We start from the raw sequence: 23,498 nt of genomic DNA on the forward strand, positions 1-23,498 counted from the left end.
GAGAAATGCATTTAAAACCATCTTGGGCTGTAGGAGTGCCTGTGTGGCTCAGCCAGTTAAATGTCTGTCTCCTGGTTTCAGCGCAGTCATGATCTCAAAGTTTGTGAGGTAGAGCCATATCCAGCTCTGTACTGACAGCACAGACCCTGCTGAAGATTTGCTCTCTCCCTCTCTATTCTCCTCGCCAACTCGCTCTCTCTCTCAAAAGAATAAATAAATATTTATAAAAACAACAACACAACATCCTAGACTGCACTAGATTGTTAGAACTTGGAGTTGAAGTTGCTAGCTGGCCAAAGAACTCACAAGTGTAAGTAGTGTGCTGCATGAAGAACAAGACTTTCACTGACTCCATAAGGATCTCTGGGCCAGAGAGTAGAGTAGAGTTTGATAGTAATTCATGCTACAAGTAAATAACAAATGAAACAAAACAAAACAAACAAACAAACAAACAAAATCCTAGGAGTTGAGAGGAGCTTTGGGAAAATGTAAATACAGAGAAAAATCAGCATTATTATATAAAATATTATAATAAAAATAAACATGTATGAATGGATGAATGGATACATATAATGTCATATACTTAATACTCTAGTAGAAATTCATGTGTACTTCTACATGAGTACAAAATATACATAACTTGGACTTTAGAAAGGTGTGGTAGTCTAGGGAAGATTTTGAGGAGGAAGCATCATGTCAACTGATACAGATATATATAATAGGTATTAAACATGTATTATATACAGATATATAATATATATAATATGTATTACTGGGCAACAGGTATTATACCAGCTTTCTACATGTTCTTGTTTAACACATAGAACAATGCAGGAATGTAGGTTTTCTTATTGCTGTTTTATATATGAAAAAGCCTCCATTAAAGAGAAGGATTAATTTGCTGAAAGTCTCAGTCCCAAAATAATAGTCAAGACAGAATTTGAACCCAAGCTTCTTTATTCCTACTCCACATTGTGGAAAATGTCCCTTTAAGGTCAGAGAAAATGTGAATTTAAGGAGTTATAAACACACTTGGCAGAACATCAGACCTTTGTTGACTATATTATTCTACTGTACACAAGATTCCCTGTGTAGAGAAGCTGTTTTCTAAAGAGATCTATGACAGTCAACTCTATCTTGGTGTTTGGGGAAAATATGCATTATAATGGAAAAGTGACAACAAATGTATTTGAAGTCTTTCTATATTTCACATTTTACAAAAGGTTTCAATTATGTATAAGCTGAGATAGGAAGAAAAATAGACATGGAAAGAGATGATAGATTCAGATAAATAAATTATCCACATATTTTCAAAAAGCATATAATTATTTCAATGTCTGTTTTCAAGTTACAATGCATAAGATATCTACTGAAGAGTACCATGTCTAATAATTTACCCTGTAAATTGTGTTATTTTTAAAGAAGAGTTTTCATTTTAAGCTCTCATTAATATTACATGAGTGTATCTTATCATAGTAGCACCCAACCAGTTAAAATGTGGGGTAAATGAAATAATATTTAAGAACCCGGGATCGTAGATCCTATAATGATTTATGTATGAGCCATCTGGTTTTACAAGCAAGATATTATGGTCAAATGTGCTTTATATGCATGGAAAGAAAGAAATATTCAGAAAGAAATAATTAGGTTTTATGAGTTAAATTCCTAAGGCAAGCTGTAGGATTTAGGTACCTGACTTTTCTTGCAAGTGAAAAAAAATTGTATAAATACATATTATAATGTATTTAATAGAATGTTAGTAGTTATAATAGAACATTATCATACATGCATTCATATCATGCGTGTACACATGCACATATATCACATCACTTCACCAGAGGAAGAGGAGCTTAGAACTACAGCATTTTATCTGAGGGATTATAAACGCAATATGATCAGTATGACTCATTCTGAGTTCTTAAGGGACAGCAGGGAACCCAAGGGATAATGGCCTCCCATTTCTGTTATTACCACCATTAATCAATTTTTACCTCCCCATCTGCTGCATGTCTTCAGTGGACATGCACAAATGCACATCTAGGGTCATATGTGGCATGGGATGGGAGATGGTATGAAACCACTTCAGTTTCTTTTTGATGATTTCCTAATTTAAGTACTGCTCATGTATGGGTAAAATTAATTAACTTTCAAAACAAGTAGGAGGGATATAAATTATAACAAGCCAAAAGTTTTTTTCATAATAAAAAATACAACTCTCTTGAGCATTGCCAAAAATAAAAATGAAAAGTATTCTCCAATCTGTAATCAATGTTGCAAGCCAAGGGTACTAAAATTAAAGCAAAATTTGGAACAATTTCAGGACATCATGGACGCAAATCTGATAATAAGTTGGAAATATACCAGAGCATAACATACAGTACATATGTTGTGCACTGCACAATTCCATCATGGCATGTAAATTTGCTATGATTTTTATGGTGCTTCCCACCACCATCAAGCTGTGTAACACGGCAGCCTCACCCATCTATTCATTAGGGACATCTATTATATCTATAACAATGAAAATAAAAACTTAGCAAACGTCCACGTAGGTGTCAGATACTTGAGCTTTACACAATTATAAATACCATTTATCTTTGTTTTTATATTAATAACCTATCTCTTTTTTGCTATGAAAATGAATAATTTTGTAGACTTGGATAATCTGTACTAATAAATGAACACAAAAAGAAAGCAGATATTGGTTCTCACCTAAAGGGAAAAATTGTTTTGATATACCCAAAATTTTTTTGCAGGGGTGATGTAGAAAGAGACACTCAAATATTTGCATTTATTATTTTCTCCAAACATTCATATGATTCAAATAATTTGCATTCATGTGCATATATGAGATTTATTTCTGACAATAAACCATAGAGGATATAGTGCAGAATTTATCAAAACTATCCCATTTCTGTGTGTTTTTTTCTTATAGAGGATAGCAAAAACCATCATCGCTCATTCCACCTAGTCTCTCATTTCTATTTGTCCTGGCATAAAGAGATCACAGTATCATTTTTTTCACTCCAGGCCACATTCCTTCTAACTTTAACTACTTGTGCAAGATAGGTCTTTGATTCATATTCATAACTACTCAACAATAGCAAGATCCTTCTTATCAAATAATGAGGTAGATTGTGTATATACCTCCCAAGAATGTGACATATAGGGCTGTAACGCATCAAATAGAGTGGAAATTATTGGGATCATAGATGTAATTTTATTTTAATAGATACCTCTCTTGTTTGCTTACAATAGATATTTTGATTCTAAATGTTAATTGAATATAGAATATTATAATTCTCTACATGGTCTCGATAATTATATTTTCTTATTTAAAAGACTTTGTATACTTTTTTTAATGTTTATTTGGTGTTGAGAGACAGAGAAAGAGCAGGAGAGGAGCAGAGAGAGAGAGGGGGCCCAAAGATCTGAACCAGGCTCTGTGCTGATAGCAGATAGCCCGATGCAGGGCTTGAACTCATGATTCTTGAGGTCATGACCTGAGCTGAAATCTGATGCTTAAGTGACTCAGCCACCCAAGCACCCCTAGAAGACTTTGTATAACAGATACAAATAGTTAAAGTTTTGAAATTTGAATAAAATATTTAAACTGCTAAAGAGCATAGGTCAGAGACAGGGTATGATGGATTTGAAAACTAAGTCTATCTAGCCATCTAAATTGGGGAGGAAATGGGCAATTCAACAATAACATTTGGGTACTTCAATACCTCACTTTCAATAACAGATAATGCATCTGGGCAGAAGATTAACAAAAAAATAAAAGACGTGAAAACCACTGTAATCTATTTAAACCCAACCGACATCTATAGAACACTCCACCCCATGACATTGGTATATGCATTCTTCCCAAGTGCAAATGAAATATACTTCAGGGGAGACCATAGATGGCCTGTGGCCGTCGGGAGAGCAACTGCGCGAGCTGGAGGCTGAGGAGCGCCAATGGTGCTGGAGCCTGGCGGCCATGCAAGAGTCGCTGCGTGTGCAGCAGCTGGCGGAGGACCAGAAGCGTCGGGCCAGGGAGCAGCTCATTGCGGAGTGCATGGCCAAGATGCCGCAGATGGTTGAGAACTGGCGGCGGCAGCAGCAGGAGCGCAGGGAGGAGCAGGCGGACAAGGAGCAGCGGGCGCGGCTGCAGGCGGAGGCCCAGGAGCGCCTGGGCTACTACGCGGACCCGAGGAGCGCCCGCTTCCAGAGCTGCTAGAGGACCAAGTTGTGGTGCTTGCTAGTATAGTGTAGCTAGCCGCCTGCCTCAGTTTCCTTCTCAATCCCCCCAACCTCCACGCGTCGTGCGCTGGAGTGTCTGTGGGTACGTACGGAGTCTGAGCCAGCCTGGGCGCCCGAGTTCCTCTGTGGCTGGTCAGCTTGACACCTCGAGCTGGTGACTCAGGCAGGAGGCATCTGGGCCCAGGCTTTGCTCCGGGGAAGATGGTGGCTGCAGTGGATTCTTCCGCCCCCTGCAGCCTGAGCGAGGCACTGCAGGGACCAGGTGCTCAATCCAGGGAGAGGTCGGTCAGGTTCTGGGTACAGTGCTGCAGGTAGTCGAAGTCATGCACGAGGAAGGGCACGAGGGACCACTTCTTGGCCTGGGCTCTCCCTTGGGGTGTCCCTAAAAGCATGCTGCGAACTTTGAGCGCCGGCAGCTTCAATGACTTGTAGATCATCTGCAGACCCCGGGGCTCCCCACAGTTAGAAATTGACAATTCACAAATTGTTGAATTCACAAATATGTTGAAATTAAACACACTCAATCCTAAAAAATTGATAGGTCAACAGAGAATTCACGAGGGAAATTAGAAGATACTTGAGATGAATAAAAATGAATGCAACATGCTGAAATAGAATTCTGATAAAGCAGTCCTTATAGAGAAATTTATATCTACAAATGCCTATATTAAAAAAAAAATAAAGATTTCTAACCAATACCCTAATTTTTCATCTGATGGAACTAAGAAAAAAGAAAAGCCAAGTAAACTTAACGTAAGCAGAAGTAAAGAAATAATACAGATTGAAGAGGAAATAAATGAAACAGACATAAAAACAACAGGGAAAAAGAAACAAACTTAAAAGTTGGCTCTTTGAAAAACTCAACAGTTACGTCTGCATTTTAAACTTAATTTCTGATCAATGAATCCATTCTTTAAGAATCATATGTCTGAGCTAGCAGGTGGCAAAATATGTTCCTGGTCTTGGAGCGTTAACTAGCATTCTTGAAAGCACATGGCAGAGTAAATTTATGGAAGTTCAAATATAGATGAGAAAACATCTTGGACTGGATATGCTGATATCTTTAGGACCCAAGTCATAAGAACAAATTCTCTGAATATGTAAAATAATTCCTAAGGAAAAGAATCAGTTATAAGGACAGTTCTAGGTATTTCTTCCCATGGGTGGAAATGGTAGGGTGAGATGAGGTATACAGAGTTGGCTGCCTTGCACAGCAGCTGACAGGTAAAACAAAGTTCTAGAAAATCTTCTATTGGGGCGCCTGGGTGGCTCAGTTGGTTAAGCATCTGACTTCAGCTCAGGTCATGATCTCGTTGTCTGTGAGTTTGAGCCCCGCATCGGTCTCTGTGCTGACAGCTTAGAGCCTGGAGACTGTCTTTGGATTCTCTATTTCCCTCTCTCTGACCCTCCCCTGTTCATGCTTTCTCTCTCTCTCTCTCTCTCTCTCTCTCTCTCTCTCTCTCTCTCTCTCTCCCTCTCTCAAAAATAAATAAGACATTAAAATAAAATTTAAAAAATTTTTTTCTATGATCTATTGGTTAGCAAATCTGAACAAGAATAATGAAATAGTTCCTTTTCTGAAATAGCGGTCATTTTCCCATTATATGAGCTTGTCATATTGCAAGTATCCTTCTGTCACCATTTTCTATTAATTAAGATTTTTATCAATTGAATGATAAGAAAAATATATGTTTCCTGGTTCTCATTATTCATTTATAGATTAAGGTTATTGGTCTACTTAAAATTACCAAACATTTCTTAATATTACCAAAAATCTGCTATTGGATTGGATCAACTACTAGTAAGTAAACAATATGAAGAGGCAACTTCTTTTCATTTTATATGTTCAGCACCTAAGAGAGTGCTTGGTATAGAGTAGATATTCTGTGAATACTGGTTGAATGAATTGATTCGATCCACAATGTCAGATCAATATATTTGACGCAGAAAGGATGGAGTATTTAAATAAGTTATCAATTAAATAATCAAAAATGCTCACCTAAAGAGCCTAAAATACTTCAATGAGATGCTATCTCCTAAAATTTGTCAGGGATTGTTGACTTGTTATCATGATTTTGTCCGAATTTTTGTGTTGTATTTTATTCATTATACCTTCCTACATAGCATAACACTATTACTACAGACTTGCTGGCTTAAAACGACCCAGATTTATTGTCTCCCAGTTCCTGTGTGTTGGAAACCTGGCAGAACTTTTCCGTATCCTCTGCTTTTGAGTCTCTTAGGAAGCTGCCATCTTGATGTTAGCTAGGACTGGAATTTCTGTCTGCACACTTCACTGGGTCAGGCATCCCTCCATGGTTACATGGTTGTTGGAAGCATCCCGTTTTTTGGATGCTGGACCGAGAGCGTCATGCTCACTGTTGTCACAGGCTCAGATTCTAGGGGTCATCTGCAGTTCCTTGCCAAGTGGAATTCACCAACATGGTTGATGGCCAGAGAGACAGAGTGAGAGAGAGACTAAAGTAAGCACTACACTCCTATGTGATAGTCACATTGACATAATCCAAATGTCTGGTCACTTTCTGTGTTCTGCTGCTTGGAAGTAAGTCACAGTCTTGCCCAGTCAAGATGAGGGGATCATCCAAAGGTCTAACACTAGAAGGACAGAAACATGGCAGCCACATTAAAAGTTTGTCCCATGTATGAGGTGCCTGGGTGACTCAGTGGGCTAAGTGTCCAACTTCAGCTTAGGTCATTATCTCACAGTTTGGTCTAAGGGTTCGAGCCCCACATCTGGTTCTGTGCTGACAGCTCAGAGCCTGGAGCCTGCTTTGGATTCTGTGTGTGTCTCTCTCTCTGCCACTCTCCTACTTGCACTCTATCTCTCTCTCAAAAATAAATAAGCATCAAAAACAATTTTTAAAAAGTTTGTTCCATGTAGGTAAGGGGAAACCTAAGCTGTTTACAAACATTTCTGTTATACTAAAGTTAGAAAAAGAATAGTTGGAACTCATATCCATCTTAGAAGTTATAGCTTATTTTAGAGAATGTTGAAAAAGGACCAAAAAAGAATGTTGTGAGTGTTGATACAAGAATTAGTAGCAAATTGTGAAAGGATTTTGAAAACACAAAAATTATAATTAGTTCTGAGTACTAGCAACTGAAAGATAAATAGCGTGCTTACATCTCCCAGCCTCCATTGATCCATTGCCCTTGAACATGGAGGGATTGCTTCCCTTCAAGATGGCCGCTGAGAATACAGAAATTAGTAATGAGTAAGGGTGAGGAAAAGTACATTAAGTTGCACAGTAAAGATGTTAATATTTAGGCAAGCCTTATTTTTAAGTTCATTCATTCATTCATTCACTTTTAATGCTCATTTATTTATTTTGAAAGATAAAGTGAGAGCATTGTAGAGGGGCAGAGAGAGGAAAGGAGGGAGAATCCCAAGCAGGCTCTGCACATCAGCACAGAGCCTGACACGGGGCTCAGTCTAACAAACCATGAGCGAAATCGAGAGTCAGTCACTTAATCAACAGTGCCACCCAGGTGCCCCCTTACATTTTAAATCATAGGAAATTATTCAAGAAAAAAGAGAGGGGTACTTAGTTGGCATTAATGAAGCAAAAAGAAATGTGCTTTTAAAAAAGATACTAAGGGACACCTGCGTGGCTCAATCAGTTGAGCACCCGATTCTTAGTTTCAGCCTAGATTCATGGGTTGGAGGCCCTCCTGCACTGTCAGTGCAGAACCTGGTTGGGATTCTCTCTCTCTCTCTGTCTCTGCCCCTCCCTCAATCATGTTTATGCATGTTCTCTCTCTTTTTCTCTTTCAAAATAAATAAAGTAAAATAAAATACAATTTAAAAGAAGGGACTAAAATGAGGACCTTAGATAATCTCCCAAAATGTGGGAGAATATAGTTAAGGCAGCTTAAGACCCTAATTAAAGGAAGTCCCTCTGTTGAGATCAGTCTTTGCTGCAAAGAGAAAGTGTTGGTCCAAAGCTGATGAGTTGCTGTTACGGCCTCCCTGCAGCTTCCTTGAGATGTGGAGGAAGAATGGTAACTGACTGCGCTTTCAAGGCTGTTTGAGGATTCACAGGGATTGTGTTTATTAAATCAGGTGTTTGAAAATTCTCAAAACCAAAGCGAATATTTTGAATTTCAAAGCAATTTAAGCCATTTGGAGGTGTTTATTACAAGTGGCACTATACATTAGATTATTCATTAATTAATCTAAGGCTTCTTAAAAGTAGTTACATATTTATGGATTTATAAATAGAATACAGTGTATCAACTAGACATTCAATTTGACGAAAGAGCTAATAAGGCTTTGAATTTGTAAATAGAATAAATTTGGTATCAAATAACAACAATAAAATTCCAAAGAGTCTTCCTCTAGAAGAGTAGCTACTAATTTTAAAACTAAAAGCAGGTGATTTAAGTCCTTGCAAATAAGGGGCACCTGGGTGGCTCTGTTTGTTGAGCATCTTATTCTCCAGTTTGGCTCCAGTCATGATCCCATTGAGCCCTGGATGGGGCCCCACACTGAGCATGCAGCCTGCTCTTAAAATTCTCTCTCTCCCTCTGCCTCTACCCCTCCCCCCCACCACACTTGCTCACTCTCTCTCTCTCTCCCCAACCCCTCACAAAAATAAATAAAAGAAGAAATTCTGTCTTGGAATTATTACAGAAGACCTTTATTTAACATAAAGAATCCTAACATAGCAGGAGACATTGTCTATTGGGGGTGATATCTGGAGGGAGTCAGTCACACGGTTCTCTCCTCCTAGATTGTGCTAGCTCAGTGCACTGGGCCTGTGATTGTATCTCCCACAACCTTATGGAAGGAGCACCATGGTAACACCTACAGTATGGGATACAACCAGTCACCTGAAACACAGATTCAGAATTAAGGAAAATGTTCTTTTATATGAGCGTTAGGCAACTGTAAAGTTGGACAGATACTGTCCCTCAAATGTGTTCATCACTTTTCTATTTCAGAACCTATCCCTTGATTCCTGAAAGGATGCAGTATGCTCCTGAGGATAAACCTAAGGTCAGCTCCTACCAGATCCTACAAACTGATTTCAATATTGGAAAGTAGGACCCTATTATCTAAAGGAAGAGGAGGTGCCTACAGTGTGTTAACTGTATTGCTGTATAACAAATTACCAAAAATTTAACAGTTCGCAACAACCCACAATGGATTATTTCACAGTTTCGCCGGTCCAGAGTTCAGGCACACCTTAGTTGAGTCCCCAGTACAGGGTTTCAAGGGGCCTGGACCCTGGGCTGCTCTGGGGCTGCACTACCATCAGAAGCCCCAGGGCTTGCCCCAAGCTCACTAGGGTGTTTGCAGGAGTCACTCCTTTGCAGTGTAGAACAATCATGGCGGGCTGCTTCTCAGAAGCCAGGAAGAGAAGGATGTCTGCGATCCTAGGATGCTCTCTCTCCATTAGCTTTATAATCTACTGATTAGAGACCTTAACTGTCTTTAAAAATGTTTTCACATTTGCCATATTGTGTTGCTCATGTGGGAGTAGTTTCTAGCATCTTCGCGGTGCCAGTCCACACTCAGATGGAAGGGAGGGGACTCTACAGGACGTGTATACCAAGGGATGGGAGTCCTGAGAACCTTCTTACAATCCCACCTATTACAGAGGATGTCCCTGTGAAAATTAACCTGTCAGTAACAATTTAAATGAGAAAGGCGGATTCCATGTATTTATTAGTTAAAAAGGGTCACAAAGCATTGAGAAGTTGAGTTTATAGAATAATCCACTTCATTTCGCCCTGCTTAAATGACATAGAAAAGCAAGAAAATTTTCTTAGGGTATATTTTCTTTCCAAAATGATGCATTTATTTACTGTAAGCCTAAATGGAAATGATAGTTCATCTTTACTTGGTATCTTCTGTATAATTGATACTGCTAATGTTGCTTAACCAGATTTTATATCATAATTAGTAACAGTCTGTTTGTGCCCAAAGAAAAGTGAAATTGTCAGAGTGGTATCGATTTCAATGGGAAAAAACAAAGCTACAGTGATTAATATGATATTTTGTCTTATCAGGAATAAGCTCAGAGATAATCCAGATAATGGAAAGTATTAAAATCTAAAAAGGAAGATATTTTTAAATTGAACTCTGTCAGTGCAAAATCTTCTTCTTTTAATTTTATTTTTGAAAGATCACCATTGAAAGGAGCATAGAAGTCTGATAAAAACATTTATTGAGCAATTGTTCATAATAGCCTACCATATTAAAAGATACTGCAAAAATATGTGTACTATATAGAGGCAGAATATTTAAGTAAAATTTTAGGTCCATGAGAACTTGGCATGGGAAATAAAACCTTACATTTACTCAGAAAGCAGATTTTGCACACTGTCAAAGAGTTGAAAATGTCCCTGTTAATGTATACAGGTTTTTTGTAATAGAAGTCAAATAGTTAAGAAAATATGTATCATGGTCATTTTTTAATAAGCTCAGCTGGAATTTCTTGATATTGGTAAGAAGTCGTCTCTGACACTCCAGTAGCATTTTGCATATGATTAGAAGCAATGTTTTTGCATTTCATTCCGAGCACTTATTTTTAACTTGTCAAATACTGCTCTAACAGAGAGTGGTCCTGCATATATCTGAGGACCAAGAGTTGTGCTGTCACAGCCATGGAAATCGATTGGCCTGAATATGACCAATTAATTCAAAAGCTCAGGTCACAAAGGATCTTTTAATGTATGGAACACACACACACACACACAAGCTATAGGATTAGAAATGGAATTGATGTAAATTCATGTAAAAAAATATTTAATAGTCTGATCCCTTGCAAACACAAAGAAAAATAGATCGCCTCCTATATGCAAGTTCCAGCAGGCTTCATAATGAGAGCTGAATCCTTTTTGCTGTTAGATCATTTATTCACTTTCGTTTCAAGTCATATGCCTTTAACTGATACAGAATTTACATATGTCTCTTCATTCAAATGCGTCATTAAGATGCAGGCTATGTTACAGGGCTTGGAAATGATCTTCAGACATCTGTCTCTGGAACACTGAAGAAGCTAGCTACTCCAAACAGACCCTGGCCACTTCTCATCAGAATATGTCCCTGATGCTGATCATTAGCATGAGAAATAAAAGCCGAATTTTATCATTGTGTGCGTAAGGTCAGCTCTGTGGAGTTTATGCAAGCAGTGAAACATACATTTGGCAACTCTAGGGAACAATGTTCCATTTTGCATTGTCATACCTACCAAGAAGCACACAGCACATTCTGAAAAAGAAAAAGAGGGATGGAATTTTGATTTAAAAACCTCAAATCTTGATGCAGGAAGATTTCATTTGTGTCCAATTCACAGCCTCCTCTTTGGGGTGATCTAGCTGAGGGCAAGGAATGGAACTATAGTGGATACAGGATTTAACATTTATGGAAATTTCCTTTAAAATAAGGATCTATAATATAAAATAGAGAAAATCACTTCTGAATTATAAACACAAAAGAGGCTGTGAGTTTGTGTGCCTGAATTACTGATTATTAAAAATATGGAGAAAGCTGACATATTTGGCTAAATTAAATGGATGATTAAATACCCTGAGCCTGTTGTTATCTCTTATATTAGTTTTCTATCACAGCTGCAGCAAATGATGACAAACATAAACCAAAAACCATTTATCACAGCTCTGTAGGGTGGCTGACTGGGTGAGCTTGACTTTGTTCTCAGCTTAGGGTCTCACGGTGCCCAAATCACCATGGCTGGAGGCTCCGGGGGAAGAGAGAGAGAGAGAGAGAGAGAGGTGATGGGAGACAGGAAGGAAGGGCGGAAAGAAGGAAGGAAGGGAGAAAGGTTTGGCAGAATTCAGCTCCTCGTGATTGTAGGGTTAAGGTTCTTATTTCCTTGCTGGCTTTCAGCTAGGAAATTCTCTTAGCTCTGTAAGACTCTCTCCTCTCAATCCTCAAAGCTTGCAATGGAACATCAGCTATATCTCAAGCTTCAAATATCCCTGACTTCTTCTGTCATCAGACATTGCTCTTAAGGGTCCATGTGATCATATTAGATTCATTTGCGTTTTCTACCTATCTTAGAATCTTCTGTGCCAAATAGAATGGCACACTCATGGGAGTGATATCTCTTTATATCCATAGGTTCTTGGGATTAGGCCTAGGAATCTCTGAGGGAGCATTTTAGCAATTTTGCCTATCACACCTCTTTTCAAGGAATCCATGACACTCATAAACAGAGACCTTCTTCCATAGTCCTTATTATATTTTTCTTCTTTATTCTCTTGTGCCAAAAATGTTGAATCAGCTAATACAACCTCTTCTACCAGTATCCCATTCCAGTTCTCCATTGGTGAAAGTTTTAACAATTGCTTCTTTGCAACATGCAACACAGCCATCAAGAATCTGTATACTATCACTGATGGGATCCTCAATGCTGGTTGGATAGTGAGTGTTTTATCAGTAAAATCTCCTTTTATGATCTGCTCCTTTGAGTCATTTCTGGTATCAACTGTCTTAGAAGATGTCCACTGGAAACAGACACTGAGATGGAGACTGACTTTATTAGAGGTTATTCCCGAGTAATACACCTATCAGAAAGTAAGAAAGTGAGTACTGGCCAGAGGGAGAAGGTGATATTTGATGTAGTGGTAAAGGAGGTCCTAGTTGGCCCTATAGAAAGTTCTAGAGCTGGGATGACCCTTCAAGATATGATGACTAGACCTTTGTGTCCCGCCATTAGCCAGTCCTAACAGGTAATTCCTTGCAGCTGCGAGGAATTCCCAGTGAGGTACCAGATGGATGATAAGACGTTGGAACACTACAATATCTACTAACATTACACTACCTACCAACGCTACAACACCTACTAATATTACCATACCAACACCACAGAACCTACTATCACTACAGTATCTACTAATATTGCAATACCAACCTATACCACCTACCAACACTATGATATCTATTAAAACTACATTATCTACCAACACTACTATAGCCACTAACACTACCGTATTTACTGCCACTACAGTATCTACTAACGCTACCATATCTACTAACATTATTGTGTCTACTAAGACTACCGTATATACCAACACCACAGTACGTGCTAACATTAGAGCATCTACTTACACTGTATCATTCACTAACACTAGTATCTATTCCATGGTAGGAAGAAACTACCTTCTTTGCTCAACAGGAAGTTTCTTAAGTTTTATTCTAAATCAGAGAAAATATTCTTGATTTTAGAATGCTTCCATTAAATGAAAACAAAAACATTTCACAGGCAGTTGCCATCAAAATAGAAAAAGTACAAATAACAATAGACATGCTAGTTATTTGGCAAGAATCTAGAAATTTAAACATTCTAGCTTTTATTTAAAAAAAATTAAATGGTGGGCACCTGAGTGGTTCAGTTCCTTAAGCATCTGACATTGGCTCAGGTCATGATCTCATGGTTTATGAGTTTGAGCCTCACGTTGGAATCTGCACTGACAGCACAGAGCCTGCTGTGGATGCTCTGTCTCTCTTTCTCTCTCTCTCTCTCTCTCTGCCCCTCCCCCACTCACAAAAGTGGTATGCGCATGCTCACCGCAATAAACATTAAAAAAACATTGAAAAATGTCAATGGTAAAATTTTGCTTCCTTCTAATCCTACCTACTAAGCTAAATAAGTATCACTTTCCAACAGAGATGTTTCTTTCGTATTTAATCTCCAATGAAGCCAAATGCCTTAGTAAAGGCTTCTCAATGCTAGAGCCCTAAACCTCAGGTCTCTTTTTCTTTCTGTGTGACCTTAAAGAGGTCATTTAACTTCATCTCTTTTTTTTCTCATTTTTAAAATGAAAATATTGGGATAGTTAATTTTTAATGTTCTTTCCAAGTCAGAAACCATAAGCTAGAGAATTGATTTTATTCCCTTTATGAAAAATTCTTCTCCCTTGTGCTTAGATTTCACAATCTGTTTTCCGTGTTTGTCATCTTCACCATTTGAGCAGCCTTGACTTGAAATATAAGGCCACCCCCGTACAAGCTGTTCTGATCTGCCAAGCTGTCCACTCTCCATCCCACCAATGAGTGTGTGTGTGTGTGTGTGTGTGTGTGTGTGCGCGCGCGCACGCGCACGTGCACCCGCGTGCATGCGTGTGTTATTTACATATCCTGGCAATAGAAATTTACAGAATACTTTCCTTTAAAATTTTTCCTTTGGGTGTACTTGGATGGCTCAGTCAGTTAAGTGTTTGACTTTGTCTCAGGTCATGATCTTACAGTTTCTCGATACGAGCCCCACGCCCATATCAGGCTCTGTGCTGACAGCTCAGAGCCTGGAGCCTGCTGAGGATTCTGTGTCTCCTGCTGTCTCTGCCCTGCCCCTCTTTGCACTGTCTCTCTCCGTCTTTCAAAAATAAACAAAAGTTAACAAATTAAAAAAAAAATCCTGTGAATGAGCTAGCCCCTCAAGTAGCCATGGGAAGATTTAGAAGCTCCAAAAAGAGAAAACTTCTAACAGCAAATATAAAAAACGTTCTTGTGTTAAGTAGGCAAAAACCCGTTTTCGAAAGTGATTCACTGGGATCTTAAGAATTTGACCTCTATCTTTGATTCTGGATAATTTTTAGGGAATGTACTTGGCTCTGCTGATGACCGTTTCAGCGTTAGAAGCCATCACACACCTCCATGGCCCTGTTCTCTTCCCTTTTGCCTTTCTTTCAATTATGTGCCACTTTCTCTTATGATTGAAAAACTACATTTATAAAGAAGAAATAATCTCACATTCTAGAAGTGAACACTGGTAGCATTTCAATATGCATTTACTGTTATGATGCTTTGCCATACACTTGGTGTTAAGATTTTGTGTCATTAAAATCTGAACCTTTTCAGATATCACTCTTGTAACTTGAAATTATTTTTCTTGTTTCAAGGAAAAAAATAGTTCTGTGATAAAATCAGATTGAGGAATGTAATATCTAAGATGGCTAGAATACATTTCTGTATTTAGGGTGACTTGATAGAAATTGAATCACACTATATTATTTCTTTCAGAGGCAGAATATCAGGTTAATAAGACCACAAATCAGAGAATATTGGCTTCAAAATTCGGCTTTACCAATTGTAAGGTGTCTTACTTCAGCAAATTGCTTAACTTTGCTAAGTACTTTCTACACTGATAAAAGGGAAATATTTATTAAATAAATATCATTAGAATTTTTATTGTAATATTTATATAGCTTATATGATAGATTCCAAGAATGAAAATATATTAGATTATAAAATATATATTTAGTCCAAGTAATAACAATAAGAAAGCTGAATACTGATCTAGTACTTTCTAGATGCCAGATATTGTTCTAAGCACTTTATATATTTTACCTCTATTACTTCTCACATTTTTATGAAGGTGTGGTTACAATAAAACCACTGTTTTACAAGTTAGGTAAGTGGAGACAAGAGAGGTTAACTAACTTGCTCTAGATTGCACAACTGGTAAATGACGAAGCCAAGATTTAAATATAATCTGTGTCGTTAACCACTAGTCCAAATCATGGAAGCTGCTTAATCAATTTTATTAGCTTCATATTTGACTAAAGTTTCATATAGTCAACATAGCTTATTTAAGGTAAATTATAACCTAGGAAAAAGTAGTTTATCCAATATGATAACTAAATAAGATTGATTCATAGAGTTACTTGTGATTGGCTAATCAATTTTATCATCTGCTTTGAGGATGGTTAAAGTAATGTGACTCTTTAGGTAATACATATATATTAATCTGAAATTATTGTTATACTGTTAATGTGTACCTTTCCAGAGAATATGCCTGAGTTATCATCACTCATATATTGTTAAAGCCCATAGTAATAAAGGGTTGAAAGTCAAATTCTACCTTCAGGGTACATATTCAGTATTGTAAAATTGGGTAGTGGTCCAAGATTCTCCCATTTCTTTCTGGCAACAGCATCTTGATTTCCCTTTAGGGAATAACTTCCCTCTTACTCTTAGCATGTCTGGTTTAGGTATTGCTGTGCCTTCCTTCTAAACATTGGAGTGGACATATGACAGCACATCTACTCTGCTTCTTTTTGTCATACCCTTACCCCACTGACACAGTAATGGGTGGGCTCATGAAGTGAGACATGATGCCCAGACATGCTGAAACTGTTCCAAGAGATGCATTTTTTTCCTATCTGGTTTATCAAACTGGAAAAATGTAAGCTGGGAGCTTCAGAAGGTCTCTATTTGGAAAAGAAAATAGGTAAAACAATGGAGTAAGAGAAACTGAATCCCAGTGATCTAGCATGTATGTAATAAATGATTTTAAATGAATATATGAAGACATAACTGAATGAAAATAGAAAATTCTGAGTCTTTGGGGGTCATACTCAGAGGTAGGTAGAACAAGATCAAGCAGGAACCAAGAACTTTGATGTCAGGGTGTCTCAGTAACTAGCATAAAGAAATCCTGCTTTCATACTTGTGGTGCAGTAGACAATCTTGTGAGCTTAATTTATTGTATACTAGACACTCACAAAAGGATATATTCCAATCTCTCTTTGTAATTGTTATTCAGAGAAAAAATATTTTATTTATTTATTTTCACATAGACACATACTGAACCACATATATTTGAACATTTATTCTACTTTAAAATGCTGAGTTTTGGGGCACCTGTGTGCTCAGTCAGTTTGGCTCTTGGTTTTTGCTCAAGTCAAGATCTCACAGTTTGTGAGTTTGAGCCCCACATCAGGCTCCACACAGACAGCACAGAGCTTCCTTGAGATTCTCTCTCTTTCTCTCTCTCTCTGCCTCTCTCCTGGTTGAGCTCTTTCTCTTTCTCAAAATAAATAAGTAAACCTAAAAAATACTGTTTTTAATACATTTTCTAACACTCCATGCATATAATTAAAATTACAACTTAAATCACAATATTGTGAATTCCATAATACAATGACAATAGGTATATATGATGAGTAATAGGAAGATCTTTTAGTTCAGTTCCCAATGAAAAACAATAAAAATGAAATTAAAATAATTCCAAACCTTTTATTACTTTAATCTATGTGGCAATTTACTGAAGTTTCAGAGGAAAAGAGCAGGAACATCTTAAAATAAAATTTTCATATAATTATGCCTACGTAGCACTGCAACAATTTTTATATTAAAGTAATATTTTTTAATGAAACCTTGCTGTGCATGCAGGTTGCGAAAAAATATCAGTACTAAAATAGAATGTATTTCTCTTTCACAGAGAAAAATATCACTCTCTCTTCAATAACTTGTCTCACTCTCTCCAATGCTCCTTACAGCTGAGCTGCTTAAACTAAGAGTAGAACATCATGGCCACCCAAAGCTTTCGGTCACTACTCCTGCCCGTGAGTGGGCACAATTAGAGTAGTGGTGCAGCTGGATTAAGAGCCCTAGCATCTGTTCACATTGCTGCTGTGTCTGGTCTGACCTGGCCTCCAGGGCTGGATACCATCCTCTCTCTACCTTGTCTCGGAAGCAGACCTCCTCTTCAAACCATTTACCACACCAATTTCTAATCATTTGGCTCTGCCTTATTATCTGTCAACATTTCTCTGATTTAATAAGCTGCTCAATAACCCAGTTCTCTTAAGACCAGTTGCCTGCTTTGTGTTTTACTGGCAGGCCCACAGTTAAAGCCCTAAACCATTACATGATCAGAGCCTTGTTCCCTACCACTGGACCTCATCAATACTGACTACCAGCCTCGTAATCCATTTCAGTGCTTTGTAGAAAACATTGTAGTTACTGTGCCCAATAGTAGTGATCCTAATTAAAATAAATGTAGACTAATTCTCATCTTCAAAACTCTTTGTGTAATGGAGAACAAAGCATATTATAAAGGGGGAGATCTTATCCCATAAGAACAGTGAGAGTGTCGAATGTGCATCCATTGTGCATGCTTAGTCTATAAGTTGATTTCAGTCATTTGTCACCCACAGAAGGCCAACATTACAGAACAGAGTGTTTTAAAGTGTGACAATATAAAAGCAGTGGTATGGAGAACAGAAGTTAAAAGAAGAAGATGATGCAGAAATACTTCATCTTACGTAGGAACAAGTTAGGAAGGTATGTTGTCTGTTTTTTTACATGGCAAAAACCAAAAGTCAAAATAAGCTTACAAGTAATGAAAATAATTTTTTCTTTTATAGTTTATTGTCAAGTTGGTTTCCATATAACACCCAGTTTTCATCCCAACAAGTGCCCTCCTCTATGACCATCACCCTTTTTCCCCTCTCTCCCACCCCCATCAACCCTCAGTTTGTTCTCAGTATTTAAGAGTCTCTTATAGTTTGCCTCCCTCCCTCTTCTTAACGATTTTTCCCCTTCCCCTCCCCAATGGTCCTCTGTTAAGTTTCTCCTGCTAGACTTATGAGTGCAAACATATGGTATCTGTCCTCTGCCTGACTTGTTTCACTTAGCATGACACCCTCAAGGTCCATCCACGTTGCTACAAATGGCCAGATTTCATTCTTTCTCATTGCCATGTAGTACTCCATTGTATATATAAATCATATCTTATTGATCCATTCATCAGTTGATGGACATTTAGGCTCTTTCCATGATTTGGCTGTTGAAAGTGCTGCTATGAACATTGGGGTAAATGTGCCCTTATGTATCAGCACTTCTGTATCTCTTGGGTAAATCCCTAGCAGTGCTATTGCTGGGTCATAGGGGAGTTCTATGGATAGTTTTTTGAGGAACCTCCACACTGTTTTCCAGAGCTATACCAGTTTACATTCCCACCAGCAGCGTAGGAGGGTGCTCGTTTCTCCACATCCTTGCCAGCATCTATGGTCTCCTGATTTGTTCATTTTAGCCACTCTGACAGACATGTGATGGTATCTCTGTGTGGTTTTGTTTTGTATTTTTCTGATGATGAGTGATCCTGAACATCATTTCATGTGTCTGTTGGCCATCTGGATGTCCTCTTTGGAAAAGTGTTTATTCACGTCTTCTGCCAATTTCTTCACTGGATTATTTGTTTTTCAGGTGTGGAGTTTGGTGAGTTCCTTATAGATTTTGGATACTAGCCCTTTATCTAATATGTCATTTGCAACTATCTTTTCCCATTCCATCAGTTGCCTATTAGTTTTGTTGATAGTTTCCTTTGCTATGCAGAAGCCTTTTATCTTGATGAGGTTCCAATAGTTCATTTTTGCTCTTGATTCCCATGCCTTTGGAGATGTGTTAAGTAAGAATTGCTGCAGTTGAGGTCAAGGAGGTTGTTTCCTGCCTTCTTCTCTAGGGTTTTGATGGTTTCTTGTCTCACATCGAGGTCTTTGACCCATTTTGAGTTTATTTTTGTGTATGGTGTAAGAAAGTGGTCTAGTTTCATTCTTTTGCAGGTTGCCGTTCAGTTCCATAAAATACCTAGGAATAAACTTAACCAAAGATGCAAAAGATTTGTATGATGAAAACAACAGAAAACTTATGAAGGAAATTGAAGAAGACACAAAGAAATGGAAAAACATCCCATGCTCATGGATTGGAAGAATAAATACTGTTAAAATGTCAATACTACCCAAAGCAATCTACACATTCAATGCAATCCCAATCAAAATTGCACCAGCATTCTTCCCAAAGCTAGAACAAACAATACTAAAATTTGTACAGAACCACAAAAGACCTCAAATAGTCAAAGTAATATTGAAGAAGAAAACCAGAATGGGAGACATCAAAATCTCAGACTTTAGCCTTTATTACAAAGCTGCGGTCATCAAGACAGTAAGGTAGTGGCACAAAAGCAGACCAATGGAATAGAACAGAGAACCCAGAACTGGACCCACAAATGTATGGCCAATTAATCTTTGACAGAGGAGGAAAGAGAATCCAATGAAAAAAAGACAGCCTCTTTAAAAGATGAAAATAATTTTTTATCTCAAAGAAGTGAAAATACTATTAAGACTCTAATCCTACCTACTATTGATGCCCAAACACTATTAAGTCATTTTCAGAATTTGAACTTATTATCTTTTTTATGTGAGTATAGTTGACACACAGTTATATTAGCTTCAAGATTAGAACATAGTAATTCCATAAGTTTATTCATTATGCTATGCATACTCCATTATTTAATTTTATACATTTCTTTGTCAGTTGAAAACTATTGATTATCTTGCTAAGGATAAAATTTCCCATTTTTGTCAGATTTAATAATTTCTAAGTTTTCTCAGTTGACATCAGTTTGTGAGTCATTTTCTTATTTCTGTGGTTTCATCCCTCCTTGATTTTCACAAAATAATAAAGAAAATATGATTAAGCAATTTTCCAGTTTTTTAGTAGAACACATTCTTCAAGCCAAACATGATCTAGAGAGCCACAATTATCATGGATATAAACAGAACCTCTGTCATCTTCTCTCCATGTCTCCCTTGCATGTCTTGGAAACGAATTTTCCCCTTTCCTTCCTCTATGGTCTTTTGTTAAGCTTCTTAATTATTTTTTTATGGTTTTTTTATTTATTTCTGAGAGACAGACAGAGACAGCACAAGCAGGGGAGAGTCAGAGAGAGAAGGAGACACAGAATCTGAAGCAGGCTCCAGGCTCTGAGCTGTCAGTACAGAGCCCGATGCAGGGCTCGAACCCACGAACCATGAGATCATGACCTGAGCTGAAGCTGGTCACTTAACCAACTGAGCCACCCAGGCACCCCTCAAGTATTTCTCAAATTGATCTTCTTCTGTCTTTCTTCTCTGAAACTACCCCAATTCAGCTATCCATGGTTCATTTTCTTAACTCTTATTTTTTCCTATGACAGATTTCTATTCCATTTGCTTTAATTCTTTCCAGACCACCCACAGTACGATAAGCTTATTACATTCAAAATCTGATATTATTCCATTACTCAAAATTCTATAATAAATTGCCAATGGAATAGGAAAGCACTGAATATTATGGTTTCTTTCTACCACCGTGTCTATACTCACTTGCTCCTTTCTTCCTCCACACCCTTGCAAACCCTCTGAAATATTTTTCTTCCACCCAGCAGTTTCGTGGTCTTCAAGAATTGGTTCTAATGTCAATCACTCTGTGAAAGGTTTATTATCTCTTCTAAACAACTTATGGGCTTTTATCTTATGTTAATATTAAAGTTTGCATGTACCTTTATTATAGCAAATCATACATTATAACAAGTGCACTGACTCTACCTAGACTGGCTTACTGGATTCTTGAGTGCAAAGTGTGTCTTTCCATCTTTTTTTAAATGGTTTTTTAAAAATTTATTTATTTTTGAGAGACAGAGAGAGACAGCGTGAAAAGGGGAAGATCAGTGAGAGAGGGTGATACAGAATCCAAAGCAGGCTCCAGGCTCTAAGCTGTCAGCTCAGAGCCCGATGCGGGGCTCTAACCCACAAATCGTGAGATCACGACCTGAGCTGAAGCCAGACGCTTAACCGACGGAGCTACCCAGGCACCCCTTTCCATCTTTATACTCCCAGAACCTGCACCAGCAGTGCCTGCTATCTGGTAATGCTATCAAAATAAACAAAGAACTTAAAAAAAAAAACCCACTGGACATCTTATTTTCTCATTTTATTTAATTATATTTTAATTTTAATGAGAAGCAGCATAATATAGCAGTCCAGTTGTGAAGGGCTCAATTCAAACTCTAGTACCCTACTCATGAGTTCTATACCCTTAATGTAATGTTCCTTCTCTGCACCTCGTTTTCATAGTATGTCGAATGAGAATGACAATGACAGCTAACTTATAAGATATGTTGCAAAATCATATGAGCTGATATATAGATTAGTTCACTTGGAATAGTACCTGGCATGTAGTAATGATCATTTAGCATTAGCAAGGGTTTGCTAATTTTTATTAAAACTATCATTATTAATACTTACTTTATCATAAAGAGCACATATTGACACAAAGGGGGCAAACTATAAAAAATCAGGTTGGCATCACATATATTTTCACTATGTGTATTTGACATCAGATTGAGATTGTGTCGCTGAGTTATTTTATGACATGGATTTTTATTCATCCATTCAATAAACATTCCTTAAGCCCCCAGTTGGAGGTAGACACTCCTCTAGACATTAAAGAAACAAAGATGCATAAGAAATAGTTTTTACAATTAATGTTTTCAATCTAATTAAGGGAGATGAGAAGAAATTAGACAATGACCATGTGATGTGGTAAGTGCTAACACACGCACACAAACTGCAAACATAACACCTTAGGAGGAAGTGAGACAAAGGTTGTGTTTTTCTTTCTTTTAGATACCTAAATTAAAAACAAAGATCTTGATCCTCGTGCTAACTTAGTTTTTATGGTTAAGGAGGAAATCATAAACGGAGCCAATATAGGTATCTAATATTACAGCCAAAATTTGGCATTACAAGTAGGAATTAGCTTTGATAAATGAAATGCACATATATACAAGGGCTTTTTATACATTTATTTCCATATTTTTCACACTCAGTGCTATTTACCATAGCTCCCTGAGCAGCCAAAATTACAAATTTGAGCTTTATTTATTATCTTTACACTATTTACACAGAAATGGAGGTGTCAACACCCACAAGGCAGACAAAAGAGAGGAAGCTAAAAAATGAATGAAGTTGATAATTAAAACCATTAAACATTTAAGGATCTTAGAGATAATTTAGTACAAATCTTTAATGCGGAGATGAAGCACTGAGGTCCCATGTGGGCTTGGATCAATGTCACTCAGTTAGTTGGTTACAGAATGGGAACTATAACCCAGGTGTCTAAGCAGCAATGCTCATTAATTTATCCTAAGGAAAATGACAGCTGTACATTTCAGGCACATAAGCTTCCCTCTCATTCTCTAATGCATTCCATAGTTCAAGGTCAGTAATTAAAGGAAAGCCATCCCACCAATATATTCATTGCTGGAGAAAATAACACAGACTACCGGGGGGTGGAAAGAACAGTAAAAACCCAAGGGGTTAGGAATTGGTTGTATAATGTTCAGAGAACTAACAAGCACAGATTTTAAATAAAGCTAAGGCAACAGAAGTGACATATGATTTTCAAGAAAAGACAAGGAGACAGAGGGTTTCAAATAATGGATATATTTTCAGAGCATATATATGAGCTTATTTTTATTAAAATACATTGATAGTTTACTAGGGAAAAGTGTTGAATGTCTAAAAAGCTTATCTGATAGATTATACAAATATTGATGTCTACAGATTAATAGATTTTTCCCTTTTTTCCACATGGACAAATGGCAGTTTTCAAGTGAGTGAAATCACGTTTTTGATGTTCATATTCAAAAGGT

At 37.5% G+C, this 23,498-nt stretch overlaps 1 pseudogene; it reads left to right on the forward strand.

Moving 5' to 3' along the window:
* Nucleotides 1-249: 249 nt before the first annotated feature.
* On the forward strand, nucleotides 250-411 carry LOC115295093 (annotated as a pseudogene).
* The last annotated feature ends 23,087 nt before the right edge of the window (nucleotides 412-23,498 follow it).

The sequence above is a fragment of the Suricata suricatta genome, chromosome 6, assembly GCF_006229205.1.
Source record: "Suricata suricatta isolate VVHF042 chromosome 6, meerkat_22Aug2017_6uvM2_HiC, whole genome shotgun sequence".
Taxonomy (NCBI): Eukaryota; Metazoa; Chordata; class Mammalia; order Carnivora; family Herpestidae; genus Suricata; species Suricata suricatta.